At 45.6% G+C, this 19469-nt stretch overlaps 1 long non-coding RNA gene across 1 annotated transcript; it reads left to right on the forward strand.

Annotated features, from left to right (window-relative positions):
* Positions 1-1206: 1206 nt before the first annotated feature.
* On the forward strand, positions 1207-3020 carry LOC120712990. The gene is made up of 3 exons (XR_005691127.1): positions 1207-1277; positions 2300-2375; positions 2502-3020. It is a non-coding gene; the product is annotated as an uncharacterized LOC120712990 (long non-coding RNA).
* The last annotated feature ends 16449 nt before the right edge of the window (positions 3021-19469 follow it).

Below are 19469 nucleotides of genomic sequence, written 5' to 3' on the forward strand. Positions count from 1 at the left end.
GCACAGCCTAAGTACACGGCCTCTGAATGGCTGAGAACATCCAGAACCAGTAATATGGTCTTCGGCAACAGGAGGCCCAAGTACACAGCCCATCTTTCGGCCTATGGATGGCAACGGGCACACTACCCGCGGGTAGAGGATGTTCAAACCCGCACCCGTCAGGTCATTCTCAGACCCGCACCCGCGCCCGCGACCCGCCACGGGTAACGAACTGCGCCCGCGCCCGTGACCCGCGGGTGCCGTATACCCGCGGGCACGCCCGCCTGCTCGCCAAGATCTGCTGGGAGCAAATCCGGCGAGGGGCAAATCGCAGGCGGATTGCACGGGCTTCAGGAGGTGGGAGGCGGCGAGCCGGCGACCGCTCGAGCTCCGGTGCGAGCAGCGCGGCGGCCCCTCGGGCTCCAGGCGGGGCACCGCGGCCAGCCGCAGGCGGAAGGCCGCGGATTGGCGGGAGCTCGAGCTCCAGGTGCGGCACGGTGGACGGCCCCTCGGGCTCCAGGCGAGGCGCGACGGCGGCGGGAGGCTGCGGGTCGATGGCCGCTCGAGCTCCGGGCGAGGCGCGGCGGCCGACGGGAGGTCACGGACGGCGGCCGCTAGGTCTCCTAGCGGGCGGCCCCTCGGGCTCCAAGCGGGGTGCGGCGATGGCGGGAGGCCACGGCGCGACGGCCGCCGGGAGGCCGCGACGAGGTGGCCCCTCGGGCTCTAGCGGTCGGCCGCCGCTCCGGCTCCAAGATTTGGGCGGCCGCCAGTCGGGCCTCTTGGGTGGGGTGGCGGCGGCTGTGAAAGAGAGACAGGTAGGGGAACGGGGATGGAAGGAATGAATGGAAACGCTAGAACAAATTATATAGTTGTATACGGGGTCCACGTGTCAGTTGATTTTGTGGGTTCGCGGGTAGGCGGGCATGAGTACAGCCTTTTTAAACCCGCAAAATTTTACCCGTCGGGTTCAAATGCAAACCCGTACCCGTACCCATGGGTACAAATTCAAACCCGGATCCTCGCCCTAGCGGGTTTTTACCCGCGGGCATGCGGGTAATTTGTACCGTTGCCATCCATATTTCGGCCTGCCTGCTGGAATGATGCTCCGGATTTGCCCCCACAGTCCATCTATTGCCTGAGCCTTTCGACTTCCTTGTGAACAATTCCTTCCTCCAGTCCAAGCGCTTCGTCCCTACACAGCGAGCCGGCCGACCGGGGCACGGAGCTCGACCACCCAAGGTCGAGATGTCTGCTGCCGCTTCGAGCCCGAGGCCTTCCTCCAGATGGGACTTCGAATGGTGACTCCTGTTTGCTCCTCTTTCCTCTCTCTTTTGCCAGTTGAGTGGCGACGTCCTATCGTTGTGGCCGTGGCACGAGTAGCCAATCATTAGTATGTTCGTGTGCTTCGTTAGCTTTCCCCTCCAGCATTCAGCGGCAACGCTCTCTCGTCTAGCTGATGGCCTCGGTGCTACACTGGTACATTGCTCACGGCGCATCGTGCCACTGCCACCTAGTGCTATTTCCATATGCATACTATTTGTTCGACGGATTGCCTTTATAAAGCAAGCATTGTTTTTTTGGCATAACGTTTCTGCCTAAACCCTAAACTGCGTCTAAGTGTAAAGAAAGCGTGTTGTTAGTGTACTAAATCAAATTCTTTTTGCACAAAAAACTTGAAGGCTTGAAGCCCAGTACCAGAAGCATCATCTAATCATGGCACATATTGGGTTCTATGACAAAGGAACATGTATATAAGTATATCGAATCACTTGAGGTCAACCGGTGATAGTTTGGATTCATGATATTCAAATCTTCAGCAATCAATCACGGTGCTAATGAAACAGAACATAAACCAATGTATACAACATTTATTTGGGACCTAATGATGGTGCACTTGGCTTTTTTCCGATTCCTGGTCAAGCTGGAATGCATTATTTCTTTCACAATACAAGCTGCCAAATATTGGATGTTCCTTTTGGAAGATCCGGTGAAATATTGATTTAGTTGTTCCACTTTATGTTTTGAACTCATGTGTTTTAATTTTTATGAATAAATTGCTGAAATCATGTGGCAGTTGGTTGTCAATCGCTCTAGTTTGGCAAGCTCAGTCTAGCAAGAAATCTGTTACTTTCATGCCTTCACTACTGTTGCGCGTAAAATTGCAATGATTTGATGTAAATGCTATCCTTCTAGCTCCCTTTATGTTTTTTTAATTTAATTTTATTTTTTGAAAGGAGCCCCCTTGGAGTTTTGCTTGCGCTGTTAAGAATTCCTGGGCAGAGTGCAGAACTGACCTTTCATTTTTTTGGTTTTTTTGCAGTAACTTCGAGGTTGATTATGGGTTTGAGGAACAGGCATCCATTGTCTATAAAACATTAGCCGCCGTTGACAAGGAGGTAAATAAGCTCGACAACTTGTTGACAGAAAGTCATCTATCTGCCTTCATGAACTCACCGATTTCTTTTCCATTTGTTACATCTTAGTTCTCTGTTTTGCCTACAACGTTTAGCTTTGTATTGCAGTTACAACCTGACAAGGTCAAGAGAGAGGACTGTTTCTGACGGCAAGATTTTCGTGTTAGTGTATTTCCATTCTGAAATTTGTAACAGCTATCTCTGCATCGCTGCATGATGTTTTAATATTGAACTCTGAATGATTTAGACACTTTGAAGCGGTAGAGGCCCAGTTTCTGCGAGCATCGTTTGGCGCATTTGTAGATCTTATGGTGCTCATGACCAAGCTTGTCGAGGAATATGGCGTGGCCGACTCTTCATGAACAACCATGTGATGCAGAACTCGCCAGCATTCAGATTCTATTTCTGTGATTTGCTCTGTAAGGCATAACGTACGACGAATGCTGATACCAAAAGCCTATGACGCTGAAGCCCTACTTGTAATGCTGCATACTGATAGATATGAAGATCCAACATTATACTGTAAAAAGCATATGCAAAGTTCACCTGAAATCCATGTAGCATAATGCAAAACCATAACCATGCACTTGCACAGACTCATGCAAATATATGTGCTGTGAAATTTATACAAAGTTCACACGGAATCAGTGTGCTCCTCGGCTCCTCGCCCTGCCAAGCAGGCGCAGCCGCCGGACACTTCCGCAGGCGAACTCCGGCGAGGTAGCCCATCAGGCAGGGCACGGGCACGTACGGCTACTTCGTCCCGGTTGGTCTCGTTCTCGTTGAGCCGCAGGATGTTCACCGGCCGAGAAAGGTGGAAGACGACAGCGTGGTGGATTTGGGAGGACGAGTTGGCTCCCCGCTTTTGTTCTGCTACCGCAGGGTGGCCGGTGTGGCGGAACCACCCAAAACTACTGGGCCCGGGTGCACTGATCTTTATTGCTAAGCAACTCTGACCCAAATTGGCACTCACCGGTAGTTCCTCGAGTGAAGCCTCGATAAAAGCCACGCTATTCCAGGATCAGCAGACAACACTCACACGAAGGTGAGCCCAGAGATTACAACACAGAACATTTCATACATCTCAGAGTAATTGCAGCGGAAAAGAAATTTATTACAAACCATGTTCCGAGTAGTGAAGTACTACAGAGTTCCATCTACTCAATTATTCAAGTCTCATTGTTCAGCAGAAGCATTAAAAGATAACTAGCGAAATAACGTGACGCATCGATAAAGCCCGTACGGATGCGTCACTCAGCGGGAGGGTGATTAGCACCAGCTGAAGGGCCATCCCACTCAACAGACCAACCCGGAGGCAAGGTACACGGCCAAGTAAGACTTGCAAACAGATCCTCAAAGTTAGTACCTGAAAACAATGCCACAAGCAAGGCTGAGTATACTAATACTCAGCAAGACTGACCCGTCACCGGATATAACATGGTCCGATAACTAGACATGTAAGGCTTTTGGTTGGTGGGGTTTGTTTTGCCAAAAACACCACTAAATGTTGATCCTTATTTTCGTATTTTATTTTGCCATATTCCAGTGGGATTAACCATTCTAAGTTTGCATCTAACTCTACACAAACATGGTAGAACAACCATTTAATCAACCAGCAGTATTATCATCATTAGGTTCCACTTGTTACTCTATGTGACCGAAATCATTAAGCAATCTCATGCCGTGAGAGGCGGACGATTACGAATCGAATTTCAACCTGGCCAGGGAAACCTAGACCACACGCATGGGGATCGACTTCGCTCCCGCCCACGCTACTCTTCCCCTTTCTTTCCAGTCCGTGGATCCGGAACACCCTCCCCGACTACAGAGTCCGACCACTCTGCACCCGTACGTCGCGACAAAAATATAAACCCTACTTCTATCAGGAGGGTGCGAGATCGTTCCACTCGCCGGTCCAATCAGGTACTTAAGCTTACCAATTACCATATTTCTCGGTATGTGGCTAGTACTTTCAAACGCTTAACGAAATGAGCCACACACCGCGACCTTAGCCATTTTTGACTACACCAGCGGGGTATCACCACTACACAACCCCGCCCGTTGTCCTTATATTTCAGCAGGAATTAAAGCAAGTACAAAACCTATTTGCTCGCGAGAGGCAGGAAACCACTCGACTTCTACCGTACCTATTTAGCATGGCAACTAGTCGATAAAAAGATCCGGTAGCATACATATGTTCTTAGGGATCATGCATCTAAGGTTTTCGATCAACTCCTAGAAAACTTAAATGCAGAAAACAAAATATTACGAAACATTAATAAATAGATAGCTGAAAGATAATTCGGAAAATATTGGGATTATGCTCCGGGGCTTGCCTTCGTGGGCACTGTCAGGCAGAAAAGCTTCTGGGGCTTGGCCCAGGTCTTGAGACAAGTTAGCACAATTCAGATTGACCTCCTGATCCACACGAGAGTCCGCGGGCACCAGCTCGTAGTCACCGTCCGCGAGATTAACCGTCTCTATATGCAATGCAAGATTATGAGTTACTCATGGATAACGATTTCTTTCCTTCACGATAAAGTTGTGTTTCAACAAGTTAAATTTAGTGATGATTGCACTTTTTATTTCATGGGCAGTCGTTTATAGAGTAGTCAACATAACTACGTTTCTTCATGAATGAGTGGGGGTTTTGGTTTCCATTTTTAATTTCAACACATCGCATGCTTTCATTATTTCTTAACAACACATCTACTAAAGAGCTAGTGATGAAACACTAAAGTAACTCAGATCCAAACTTGAACATTCATGGTAGAAATTCAGCATCTATCATAGAGCACAAACTATAACTATTCATGCAAAAGGATTACTCTAGTTGCTTCATCTTTTTATACAGAATGTTCAACATGGGTTCTAGTGCTACAAATTTTATGGGAGCAACTTCAAAGCATATAATCAGCACTGAAATTTTTCCAGATTTTATACGCTTATACAGCAGAGGTGATAAAAAGAATAAAAACAGCAAGCCATTAACAAAGATTAATTCTACAGAAAGTTTTACTAAGGATTTGGTTCTAAAATTTTTACCAGAGACTACTAATGAGCTAAACATACTCCAGAAAAATTGTCAAGATTTAACTCAGGATGATAAATTAGTTATGCAGTTAACTTAGCATGAGTTAGCATAAATTTCTTAAGGTGAATTTGATCAGAACTGCATATGAACTTTTTATTACAGATAGAACATACTCTAAACAAGATAATGCCCAAAAATCATGATCAGAAACATTGTAGATTACTCAGAACAAAAATAGTAAATCTAGCCCTAAGATGCTAAACATGATTATTCAGCAAAGCAAAACGCAGTAACTGTAGCTCAAAATTTTTAAACAGGAACACAGGTCTAAAAAGAGACTCCAGAAATAAATATAGATTTTTCTGAGCATAAGAACTATATATGAAGAATTAAGTTGATAAAACAAGCATAAATCATGGTATATAGCAATTGAACTCTAATAAATCTGAAATTTAGGAATTATCAGGGATTTAGTGGCACACGCATTCAGTAAAAATTTCAGAGCAAGTTCATGTGCATATTTTCCAGAATTAAATCGAGAAAGTTAACAACAGATTAGAGAATCTTGATTGTTCCAATATGATAACTGTATTGGTTGGGTGCTGTATTTTTACTGTGACCTTAAAATTCCATTAGTGATAGCATATCCAAAAATCAAGGTCATTTGATGAGCAGAACTTCATGAACATGCATAAGGTGGTTTTCTTATTTTTTTTCCCGATTAAAATTGGTTGGGTTTCTGCAGATGTGAATGTTACAAAATTTGTAGATTTTGTCACAAGGATTCCAAATCAGTTGAGTTTACATTTTTCTGATTTTTCTGTGATTTGTTTCATATTTTAGAAATTCACTGATATACACTGAAATACTTGCAGAAACACCCTTGAACGAAAAAAGAATTTACAACCGGGTCCTTCGCGGCCTTCTCCGCCGTGGCATCTTGCCGGTGGTGTTCTGCGATGCAGGGCTTACCGGGGCTGCCACGGGGAGGCGCGTGGGAGAGGAGGGATCGAGGAACACCTACTCTGGTCGACGTTCGAGTGTTTGGTGCACGGGTTCGAGCTCGTCGGCGTCAATGGCGGGGTGGTTGTTCGGTCCGCCGGCGCTGGAGGTGAAGGAGAGCTCGGGGTAGGGGAACAAGGCGCGCACGAGCACCGCGTGAGCTTGTGGATGCTTCTGGGGTAGCTGTCATACTCGATTTCCCTCGGAGCTGGCCGGTCCGTGGTGAGCCTGAGCTCGCCGGCGGCGGCGCAAAAGGGGAACGGCGTCGGGAGTAGGTTTGGGTTCGATTCCGCGTGCGTGGAGCTTAACTAGGAGGTGGCGAAGCTACTGCGGTGGTCGGAGGGGGCAATGTAGGGCTGGGTTAGCCGGTCCGCGCGAGCTGGATCTCGGCGGCCGTGGCGGAGTGGCGGGAGGAGGAAGAAGGAGGAGAAGGCGCGCAATGGCGGGGCTCTGGGGGTTCTTATAGGCCAAGAAGCTCCTGGGCGAGGGGAGTAGCGACTGGGGGCGGTCGATTTGGCCCTGGGCGAGTCGACGGCGAGCGGGCGGAGGAGGCAGCGGTGCTGCGCCGGCCGGGGTGTCGTGGCGGTTCGGGGAGGGGTCTGGGACGCGTGTGCGCGCGAGGAGGTGCCAAGGGGCGGACCAGGTGGCGCTGAGAGGTTTCCCCGGGTCCATTTGGCCGCGGGCGCGCGGTGGACGAAGTCCACCGGCGGCGTACGGCGGGCGGCGGGAAAACAGAGCACCAGGAGAGAGAGAGGTGAAGGTGAGGGCCTAATTGGGATTTCTAAAATTCCAGGGACCTTTTGGTAAACAAAAATTTTCTCCTACTTGGAGGGCTCAAATGGAAAAGTGTTGAATACCACTTTTGCATAACTTTTCAAGATCTACAACTTTCGTGTTATGCAATTTTTCATTTGAAACTCACATTTTGAACTATTGGTACAGTTGCATATTTGCACAAAAGGACTTTAGTTTTATTCAGTTTTTGACTTGATTTTGGCTGAAGTTCAATTGAGCACATGTCAATTGAAACACCTCTCATGAGCCAACTAAAATTTTGTGCACATTTTTGAATTAAATTTTGAGTAGCTTTTCACTTCTTTTTTTTTCCTTTAATTTCCTTTGTATGATTTGTCTTTTATTTGACCCTTTCTCTTTGAATTAACTTCTCAAATTTTTCTTTTAACTTTAACTAAGGTACATTGATTGTATTTAAATGTACTGACACATGAGGTGTCACAACCTACCCCCCTTAAAAGAATCTCGTCCCGAGATTGGATGATTGAATTGAGGTAGGGAAAATGATATACCTGAGGTGGAGCTAAGAAAACCCGGATAATGTTGATTAAGATAATCTTCCGTCTCCCAGGTGGCTTCTTCTTCAGTGTGATGAGACCACTGAATTTTATACATTTTGACCACCTTTCGACGAGTACCTCTCTCTTTTTGATCTAGAATTTTGAGTGGATATTCGGAATAAGAGAGATCGGGCTCCACTAAAATTTCTTGTTGATCGATAATTTCCGTAGGAACTCGAACACACTTCTTGAGTTGAGATATGTGGAAAACATTATGGACGGCCGCGAGTCAGGAAGGAAGTCGCAAACGATAAGCCACGGGTCCACATTCTTCAATGATTTCATATGGCCCGACATAGCGAGGTGCTAGCTTACCCCTGACTCTGAAATGTTGAACGCCTCGAGTTGGGGACACTCGTAAATAGACGTGGTTACCAACCATGAACTTCAAAGGATCCCTTCTTTTATCGAAATAACCCTTTTGCCGAGACCGGGCTGCTCGGAGATTTGCTTGTACTATTTTTACTTTCTCTTCAACCTCGACCACTAATTCAGGTCCAAAGATTTGACGTTCTCCAGTCTGGGACCAACTCAAAGGGGTTCGACACCGTCGACCATACAAGACCTCAAATGGTGCCATCTTCAGACTAGCCTGATAGCTGTTGTTATAAGAAAACTCAGCCAAGGATAAACATTTGTCCCAGTTCTTGTCATAATGGATGACACATGCTCGAAGCATATCCTCAAGAATTTGATTCACCCTTTCGGTCTGTCCGTCAGTCTGTGGATGGTAAGCTGAGCTTCGAATTAATTTAGTTTCGAGAGCCTCTTGGAGTTGCTCCCAAAACCTTGCCACAAACTGAGGACCACGATCCGATATAATGGTTTTGGGTATACCGTGTAGGCAGACAATCCGATCAATATAAATTTCAGCATATTTCTTGGCTCGATATTCAGTACGCACTGGAATAAAATGAGCGGTCTTTGTGAGCCTATCAACAATGACCCATATGGAATCATGATGCTGAGAAGTATTTGGTAAGCCCACTATGAAGTCCATGCTAATATCTTCCCATTTCCAAGACGGAATTGGCAGCGGTTGGAGAGTTCCAGCAACCTTCAAGTGACTAGCTTTCACTCTCTGACAGGTGTCACACTCTGCGACATATTTGGCAATCTCTCTCTTCATGCGAGTCCACCAAAAATTTTGTTTTAGATCTTGGTACATCTTGGTGCTACCCGGATGAATAGAGAATTTAGAGAGATGTGCTTCGTCCAGGATTTGTTTCCGCAGCTCATGATTCTTGGGAACGACTAGGCGATCCTCGAACCACAAAATTCCTTTATGGTCCACTCGGAAACACTTGTATTTATGTTCACCTTCTGCTACTTGCTGCTTGATGATACCAACACTTTTGTCATGTAATTGTGCCATGATGACCTTGTCATAAAATGTCGGTTCCACTGAAATATGATTCAAAGAGCCCTGAGGGATGATTTCCAATTTCAGCTTTTGCATTTCAGCACACAATGTGTCATTATACGACTCCACTGAAAGGCAATTGCAGTGAACCTTGCGACTGAGTGCATCGGCTACAACATTAGCCTTGCCCGGATGATAATGAACTTCCAGGTCATAATCTTTGATTAATTCCAGCCATCTTCGTTGCCTCATATTCAGCTCACTTTGAGTGAAAATGTATTTGAGACTCTTATGGTCGGTATAGATATTGCAATGAGTGCCCATAAGATAATGTCTCCAAAGCTTGAGAGCATGAATAACCGCGGCTAGCTCAAGATCATGAGTGGGATAATTTAGCTCGTGTGGCCGAAGAGCGCGGGAAGCATAGGCTATAACCCGATTGTCTTGCATTAGAACACAACCAAGACCAGTACCTGAAGCATCACAATAAACGTCGTAGGGTTTATTATTGTCAGGTTGAGCCAAGACTGGTGCAGTAGTTAGATGTGCTCTCAATGTATGGAATGCTTCATCGCACTTCGCATTCCATTTAAACTTGACATCCTTCCTTAGTAGCTCTGTCATGGGCTTAGCAATTCTGGAGAAGTCCGGAATAAATCTGCGGTAATACCCCGCTAAGCCGAGAAAACTGCGGATCTGATGAACTGAAGTAGGAGGTTTCCAGTCCATCACTTCTTGCACTTTGCTGGGATCAACTGACATGCCTTCACTAGAAATAGTGTGACCCAGAAATTTGACTGTGTCTAGCCAGAACTCACACTTGGAGAATTTTGCATACAGCTTATGATCTCTGAGACGTTGAAGAACAATGCGCAGATGTTGCTCATGTTCTGCCTCATTCTTGGAATAGATCAGAATGTCGTCAATAAAAACTACGACAAACTTGTCAAGTTCCGGCATGAATACCGAGTTCATGAGATACATAAAATAAGCTGGCGCATTGGTGAGACCGAAAGACATAACCAAGTACTCATAGAGACCATATCTGGTTGAGAAGGCGGTCTTGGGAATATCACAAGGCCGGATTTTAATTTGATGATACCCCGAACGAAGATCAATCTTGGAGAAAATCTTTGCTCCAGCCAACTGATCAAACAGTACATCAATGCGGGGAAGTGGATATTTATTTTTGATGGTCACCGCATTGAGAGGCCGGTAGTCAACACACAACCTCAGACTGTCATCCTTCTTCTTTACGAACAATGCTGGACAACCCCAAGGTGAAGCACTTGGGCGAATATAACCCTTGTCCAAAAGTTCTTGCAGCTGGATCTTTAATTCAGCTAATTCTTTAGGCGGCATTCGGTACGGCCTTTTTGAAATGGGTGCTGTACCAGGCTGAAGTTCAATGACAAATTCGATATCCCGGTCTGGCGGCATACCAGGTAAATCGTCCGGAAACACATCTGCATATTCACGGACTACCGGAATATCTTCGAGACGAATATCTTTCATGGTATAGGCACAAGAGTTGTTGCATTGGTGATGAGGTAAATATAGAACCGAATGACCATGAGTGGGAGAATTTATTTCAACGGCTCGGGAAGAGATATCTAACATTACCCCATGTCTTTTCATCCAATCCATCCCCAGAATAATGTCCATACCTTCTAGTGGCAACAAGATTAAAGTGGTAGGAACAGTTTTACTACCCAAACTAAGTGGCGCATTATGAACGATTTGGTTTGATGCGACTTTACCACCCAGAGTAGATATCATGAATGACCCTTTCGTGTGACAGAAATCTAACCCAACCCTTGCTCCAAACTTAGAACTAATGAAGCTATGAGATGCACCAGAATCGAATAAGATAACAGTGGGGTGTTGGTTTATAGAGAATGTACCCGACATGATTGGTGCTCCTTCAGGGAGCTCAGCAAGGTTGGTGAAGTTAAGTCGGCCCTGCCTGACTTGAATGGTTTGCCTCTTGCCCTTGTTCTGATCATTTCTGCAAGAAGCCTGCCATTGAGTTTGTCCCGCCTGGGGGCACATCTTGGCAAAGTGATCCGGACTCCCGCATCTGAAACAGCGGTTATTATTATCGGGGCGAGCGGCTGGCTGAGCATTCGGCCTAGGGTCGTTCTACTGCTGCTGTCACACCCGGTTTTAAGGACAAAACCGAATGCATAGCTATATGTATGCCAGGATCAAGTTTCATACATATAGAGACATCATAAGTGAATAATCAGTAATAGTATCACGAAAAAGAGAAATACAACAAATAAAAGACTATCAGAGTTATACAGCTTATCCTGCAAACGAAGGCTTCAAACTTCACAGGCAATCGGCTGGGGGTTGCGTACGCCTAGAACTCAGCATCATCTTCAAAAATCTTTATACACCTTCTCCTTCTGAGCAGCAGTAAGCAAGGGTGAGTACACTTATGGTTGGTACTCAGCAAGGCCACGAGAAATAACCAGAAAATGATTTATATCCATCTTTAAATTTATTAATCATGTGAGGGTCCAAGCCGCTCTTGACCGTGAGCACGGCTAACCGGTTAGTTTTAACTCTGCAGAGGTTGTACACTTTCACCACAATTCGCGTAAAAGTTCCGAAGAACTTTGAACCCAACCACGCATATGTGCTGATCAGGCACAATACCACACTTCCGAGGTGTGATTGCATAGGGACGCTACGAGGCCTTTACAAAGATTCCCTAACACATGACAATCCGCTAAGGTTTCAAGCCAAAGCGGTCATAACACTGTCCTAATGAGGTGGTACCTTGCCAAAGGACCATTAAACAATACCAATTGCCCCAAGAGGACCGAGCTATATCCCGTCGATGCAACCCCTCTTGCCCTTTCGGTAAGATTGTCACAAGCTAGAGTCTCTAATTAATCAGCCAAGACTAGAGCCATATAGTATTGTGGTTGTACTGTTTTCTTGGGTGGTTTTCCATGTTCCAATTAAATCATATCATCTTGTAAATAAAGCATAGACAGAAAGATGGTTAGGGTCACTTGCCTTTTTCCAATGAAAAACTACTCTTACTGCTCTTCAGCTTTTACTCGCTTGCAACTCTTGATCTTCGATCTTCGAACAATGATCCTTCTACTCGGAACAATCATCGGGCAAACATACAAAGCAACAAGAAGATACATCTAAGAACAATACACCAAACAAAAGAAAAGCTTTAAAAAGAACGTACAGAAAGATAGGGCTCGTTGGTAAGGTTACGAGAGCTCAAGAAACGCGGAAAACGGAACTAAAACTGCGATTCTATGGGATAAACGATGCTTCAGGGATTTAGTCGCGATTAAATAAAAGGTTAAGGACTAACAGAAAAGATTCGTAAGACACAACAAAGTGTGCTCACAGAGGATAAAAATGTTATAAAGCTATTGCACAGGTCACAAGGATCACGTGAGCGCAAGAATCGCTGAAAACGGAGTTAAAACAAAGAAGTTATGGCCAAAACTGGGTTCTAGGGGCTCATCTGTGAAGAAACAGAGCTTCCAGGGGCTAGATCTGAAGAAACCAGGGACTAAAACCTAATTTACTATAGACTTCAGGGACTAGCACGTAAAAAGGCCGGCCGCGGGCTAAAAAGGACTGTGGGTTCTATTTTCAAAAAGGTCAGGGGCTTGGGCGAAAGATTTTTGGACCTAACTCTAATTATTTTTAGGGTCAGTTGGATCCATGCCACTCCAATTTCTTGAAATTGGATCTCATGTTGAAAATCATGCCATTGAGTGGCATGATTTTCAACATGACACCCAATTTCACGGAGTTGTGGTGGCATGAATCGAATTTTCCCTTTTATATAGGGCTGGACCGCGGGTCGAAACTAGCAAAGCTTGGGGTCTCTTTTGCAAACTGTGCATGGTTGACCGGTATTGGGTCATTTGACTCCGGTTAGATCTAATCTGGATCGTCGGATTCAGATCCGACGGCTCTGAGCGGATCGGGCGGTGCGGCGGCGGCGCTGGCGACGGCTGGCAGCAGCGCACGGCGGTGAGCGGCGGCGGGGTCGCCGGCGTCAGCCGAAAACGGCCTCCAGGGCACGGATTCGAGCGCGGGTTGGCCTGGGAGTGAGAGCGCGCGACGGGGAACTCAGCTACGGATCCTGGGAGGCGGTTTGGAGACCGTGCATAGGAGCGCGGCGGCGAGAGGCGGCTCGGGTGGTCGGAGCTCGCTCCGATGAGCTATCTGCGCACAAACGAAGGGGGAAACAGAGGGAAAAGGGGTTGGCGAGCATCCTCACCACGATGCGAAGCTCCTGCGGGGGTCAAACTCGACGAGGAAGCGGCGGAGCGGCGGATCGGTGGCGGCACCGAGTTCTCGGGCTCCAATGGCGGCAGCTAGGGTTTCGCGGGATTAAAGCGGCGCGGGTCAGAGGGGGGGGGTCCAAGGGAGGTCGCGGCGCTTAAATAGGGGCGGCTGGGGTTGCCTTGGCGTGCGGGCCAAGCGGCAGGGCGGCGCGGGGCGTGCGGCGGCCGGACTCCGCGGGAGCCGTTCGTCGCGGGGGAGACGACCCCGACAGGCGGGCCCCGCCTGTCGGTGGGCTGCGGGAGGGGCGGCGTCGGGTTGGGCCGGGACGAAGAGATGGGCCGGCGGCGTTGGTTTCCTGGGCCGCGGGAGAAAAAAAGAAAAGAAAAGAGGGAGAAAGGGAGCTGGGCCGGGCTGAGATCTTGGGCCGAAAAAGGTTTTTTTGCAAGAGATTCAAACAAATTCAATTTGAATTCAAATTTGAAGAATTCAAATTCAAATTGAACCACAACATTAAAACAATGCAAGGGTAGCATGAGTGCAACACGCAAACAATTTCATTTAAATTTTTTTAAAAAAAAATTCAAACAAACTTTATTTATTTTTACTAAATTCCCTGTGAACAAAAGAAAATGTTGCAAAATTTTAAAACTATGAGAAAATTATTTATTTATTTTTAATTTTAATCACTTCCTGAAATCCAAAAATTTCAGGGTCTGCCGGGTCAGGTGCAGGGAACAACCCGAACGCGGTCAGAACCACCTCCAGAGGGTGCGAAGAACAGAGTTCTCTGAAGCTGCATGCTCTCTGAAGTCTGAACCGAGGAACAGGCAGATTGGATACATGATTAGTACAAATATAACATGATGAATGGACTCAATCGAGCCATTCCGTCCAAACTGCCATGATGTTGTTCCATCTACCAAATACTTCGGCGAAGTGTATTAGTGAATTGCTCATCGAATTGGCTTAGCATGAGCCGAGAAGAAAGCATCATCATCTTGCTCAATCTACTGCTGCACACCTGCACTACTGCCATGACTCTCATCCCGTCTTCGCCACAAGAAGCTGATCAAGGTGTAGCTCTTCTTATACCTTATTACTGATCTTTGAATTAAATCCACCTGTTATAAGGTGTAGCTCTTCTTATACCTTACTACTTCGTCCCGGTTGGTCTCGTTCTCGTTGAGCCTACGGATGTTCCCCGACCGAGAGAGGTGGAAGACAACAGCGCTGTGGATTTGGGAGGACGACGAGGCTCCCTGGCCATTCAGAACTGGTTGGCGGTATTGATCGAGGGGCGGTGGCATGGGTCATCGTGGAAGACTCCGATGGATTAGAAAACTAGTCAATTTTAGGTATATTTTAATTTTAAATATTACTAGCAATTTCATGGCATAAAAGAGTGATAATGTGTGAATAAAATATGTGATTATGTTTATGTTATTCTCACTAATAAGCATGAACAAAATGTTAAACCAAAATAGATTTAGAATGTACCCCAAGGCGGGACCAGTGCCGGAGGCACCGGTTGCGCCGTTACCAGCTGGAATAGACATTCTATTCGACTGGCCTTGCCTGATGTAGCCGAACGACGTCGATGCAGGAAGAGGTTCGCAGTGCAGTCCCACGAACGGTCACCAGGAAGTAGACGAAGTAGTCGTTCACGCCGGGATGTAGACGAAGTAGTCGTTCAGGGAGGGAGCGGTCGCGTCAAAGTGCTCCCCAAAAACCTGATTGCCCGCGCCCCGTGCAGGACCTTCAGTGAGCAGAGGTTCTGGAGGCCTGCTCTCGCTATAGCTGTGCGCGCAATGCTACCGATGGGAATGGCAGAAAGCAGCAGAGGGAGAAGGGAGAAGTCTCCTAAACAGGAATACCTGAAGCAAGAGTGCTTGTGGTGTGAGTATGAGTGGAGGACCTGGTTTATATAGGCGTGGAGGTGCCTCAGATTCAACGAACCTGGACGTCATAATGAGCTTTAATGAGCAGCAATTACTGGTGCAATTGAGTCACAAGAATCTCATTAACCACAAAGGTTTTATTCTGTGTCATCATTCACCTGTTAATGCTAATGTTTTTTTGTCTCTGTTTTAATGCTTTCAACAACAAAACATTCTCTCATCTCAGTGCATCAAGTCGCACCGCACCGCATCTGCACGTCACGTCATGTCCGGCCGTGCCACGCACCGCTCGTACGGCTGGCCTCACCGCGCCTCACCACACCACGCCACGCCCACGCCCTCGGCCTCGGCTTCACAAGTGGTATATACGAGGTCCACCCTTTAAGTCGGTTGAGATCCTCCTCAAATCCCGGTACGGAATTAAGCAATTGATTCCCTAGCATTTAATGGTGGGCTTTAAATTCTTTTATTACATTGATTAGAATAAATGGGCCAAGCCCATAATTCCAAAAAATTCAAGCCACACTAGAAATGCTCTCATTCCCTCATTGATATACCAGTATTTGACAGAGACTGTTAAGTTGAACTTACATCTAGGACAAAGGCTACACTTATTCACAACTGTACAATGGACTATACCTTGAATTGCCAGTCTTGTGCAAACAAATTTGACCAGAGCCCTACACTGGTACTAGACTGCATAAGCATCCCCGCGGTTTGGAGCTTATAAGTCATACTCCATGCCCTTCATGAGTTTCTAGAGACTACCCAGTTCTCATAGACTATGACCAGTAGTCAGACTCATATAGGTGTGTTCCTTTCAGATGTTTTGTAGGACAACATCTTTGTTTCAAAAAAACAACTCATTTGTTTTTTTAAAAAAACCACCTGGAACACATTAAGATATAGACCAACCTACCATACAGATTAGAAGAGATATGCACCTTATACACGGAATGAGCTTTTTTCACAAAGGTTTTCTTCTCTCAGTCAGACTTTAGTTTGTTTCACCATCATACTTCACGGGATCTCCGATCACATAGGACATGTTTACACTATAGAATGACTCATGTGGGTCTCAAGCCCAATTCCATAGATCCATTGTCTATCACATTCTGTGAAAGAACCTTTGTAAATTGATCTGCTAGATTTTTAGCCGTCTGAACATAGTCCAAGGCTATAACACCGGAGTTTCTCAATTTTCTGACAGATTTCAACCACCTTTTCATATGTCTAAATGACTTCATGTTATCCTTTAAACTGTTTACCTTGACAATCACCGTTTGATTGTCACAGTTCATTAGAATTGCCGGTATCGGTTTTTCAACTATCGACAAGTCCATAAGGAGCTCACGAAGCCACTCAGCCTCAACAGTGGCGGTATCTAATGCTGTGAGTTCTGCTTCCATAGTTGACCTTGTTAAGATGGTCTGCTTGCAAAACTTCCAGGAAACAGCTCCACCACTAAGTGTAAACACATATCCACTTGTAGCCTTTATCTCATCAGCATCAGAAATCCAGTTTGAATCACTATACCCTTCTAGTACCCTTGGGTACCCGGTGTAGTGAATTCCATAGTTCATTGTCTCCTTTAGATAGCGCATTACTCTTGAAAGTGCATCTTGGCCCCTAGTGTGTTTTGATGGATTGATTGACACCACGATTAAAGGGCTAACTATCTAGTTGAGTATATCAGCAGGAATTGATTATCACAATTGTAATCTATGTGATGAAATGAATCAAGATTCAAGACACATGCTCATATGACAAGATGAATGACATGTTCTAGTATGAGAATATTAACAAGCAACAGCTACCATGGAAATTGGGATATGTATCAACGATAATGAATTTATTAGTATATCCAAATGAAGCTTGTTGACGTAAGTGGAATTCAAAATGACAAGCCAAGGTATTGTGAATGAGACAAAGGTGTATGCTTAGGCATAGTATCACAATTAGAGAAACTTGTCATAAGGAATGTATGAGATAGTTGATGATCAAGCTAGCATGAAAGAAATGATGTTCATTGTAATGGCAAAATCAATGTGAGTTCAAGAGGGCTCTTGAGGATAAATGGATGGGATCGAAAGGCGTGTTTCTAGAGGCTATGTAAGTAAAGACTTGTCATGAGCAAAGAAACCGATAATGATCAAGTCCAAGAATTCTAAGAGACATGGAGAATTTCATATTGACAAGTGTCATTTATTAGAGAAGAAAAATTGCTTGTGGATCAAAATAGATTTCATTGTAAGTTAAAAGTGATACAAGCATACATGAAGCTATATGTGATGCAAGGATGAAGAGTTGGAATTCGGGAATGGGTTTCTAGGTACTAAGCTTGGAGAAGGGCAATTGTGGTTGTGCCGAGAAACCAATGCTAGGGTGACGGAACGTTCTTTGGGTTCAACTTGAAGAATCTTGGTCATGTGTGGTGTTTATGTTGGAAAGTATCAATCTTTCTAGAATCTTATTGTGAAGACGGTGACTTGAACTAGAGGTGGATTTCATTTCAAAGATAAAGGTTCAAGGTCACTAGCTCAAGGAAGATGTGCTCAAAGTAAAGAAGCCAAGTTGGATGCACACCTCAGATTGTGATTGATCAACACACGGCATAGGATGAAAAAGAGAAGCTCAAGAAGTTGAAATGTAATTTATCTTTGATCTTGAGTTTAGATATGACGTACTATCAAGAGGGATGCATCACAATGGTCTTTGGTTTAGTCTCAGTGCTCAAGTAACCCATATGAGTTGAGAGAGACACAAAAGCCTCACGTACACATTTTAACATTGCTGCCAGGGCAAATCCGGAAGTTCCGGATTTGTAATCCGGAAGTTCCGGATTTGGCACACGTGGCACTAATGGCTAGTAGGTTTGAAAACCCGGAGGTTCCGGGTTGTAGAATCCGGAAGTTCCGGATTCTAACTGTCACATAACTGCTAGTTTTGTTGGGACCAGCTATTTATACCCCTTAGCCCCCTCTTTGATGGGCTGCTATTCCAGGCTCTATTCTGTTCATTGCTGGTCGTCCCAAGAAGCTTGGTAGCCATAGTTGAGCTCTCCCCAACCTCTCTTTGTGAGATTGTGTGATTAGTGTATATCCTTGAGTTGGGTTGAGAGAGTGATTGCTTGAGAGCACTAGAGAGCACAGCAAACCTTGAGCACTTGAGATTAGCCGTGATTTGTGTGATTCGCATTTGTTACTCTTGGAGGTGAAGCCTCCTAGATGGCTAGGCGTCACCGGCTAGCTCCCAAGGATTGTGGTGAGCAGCGGCAAGTTTGTTGCAGCACCGATCTTGTGCCACGAGGGCGCATGGTCATATAGTGGAAGGAGGAGATAGCTTGACCTTGCGGTCGATATAAGCTTCCTCAACGGAGACTAGGATTCACACGTGGGTGCACGGGGTGAATCTGAACTTCGGTAAAACAAATCTTTGTGTTCATTGCATTTACATTTATTTGAGGATTTGAGGAGCTCTCCATTAGACACTTGTGTCTTGGAGATATTGTTGTTTCGTATGTGCAGGATCTGCGTGAATCTGCTCAAGGAACTTCTCTGAGCAGACTCTACAATTGGGGTTTGAATTTACATTCATTTATTAGCACTACTCTTATTGTGTTCACTCTGTTCTGAATGAACTCGGAAGTTCCGGATTGACAAACCCGGAAGTTCCGAGTTCACCTACTGTCTAGTCCAAATCCGGAAGTTCTGGATTTGAAACCTGGAAGTTCCGAGTTTGGTAGACAGTGAATTTTATCCGCTGCGTTTGAGTGAAAATTTGTAGGTTCGCCTATTCACCCCCCTCTAGGCGACATCACAGTCCTTTCAACTCTTTCAAGAGCCTTCCAATGATCATCTCACGAGTTTGAAACAAACTGGTTCAGTTTGCTTACAGCAAACGAGATGTCAGGTCTTGTAGCACTAGCTAAATACATCAATGAACCAATGATATGAGAATATCTCAGCTGATCTCGCATCATATGGTGTTGAGACAGGTTTATAGTCGCTATAACCAAAGCGACTTAACACCTTCTCCACTTAGTGAGACTGTGTAAGAATCACCCCGTGATTACTCTCTTTTACCAGCTTTATATTAAGGATAACATCAGTGAGTCTGGCCTTATACTTTTCAATAGTACCATCT

Source organism: Panicum virgatum, chromosome 6K, assembly GCF_016808335.1.
Source record: "Panicum virgatum strain AP13 chromosome 6K, P.virgatum_v5, whole genome shotgun sequence".
Taxonomy (NCBI): Eukaryota; Viridiplantae; Streptophyta; class Magnoliopsida; order Poales; family Poaceae; genus Panicum; species Panicum virgatum.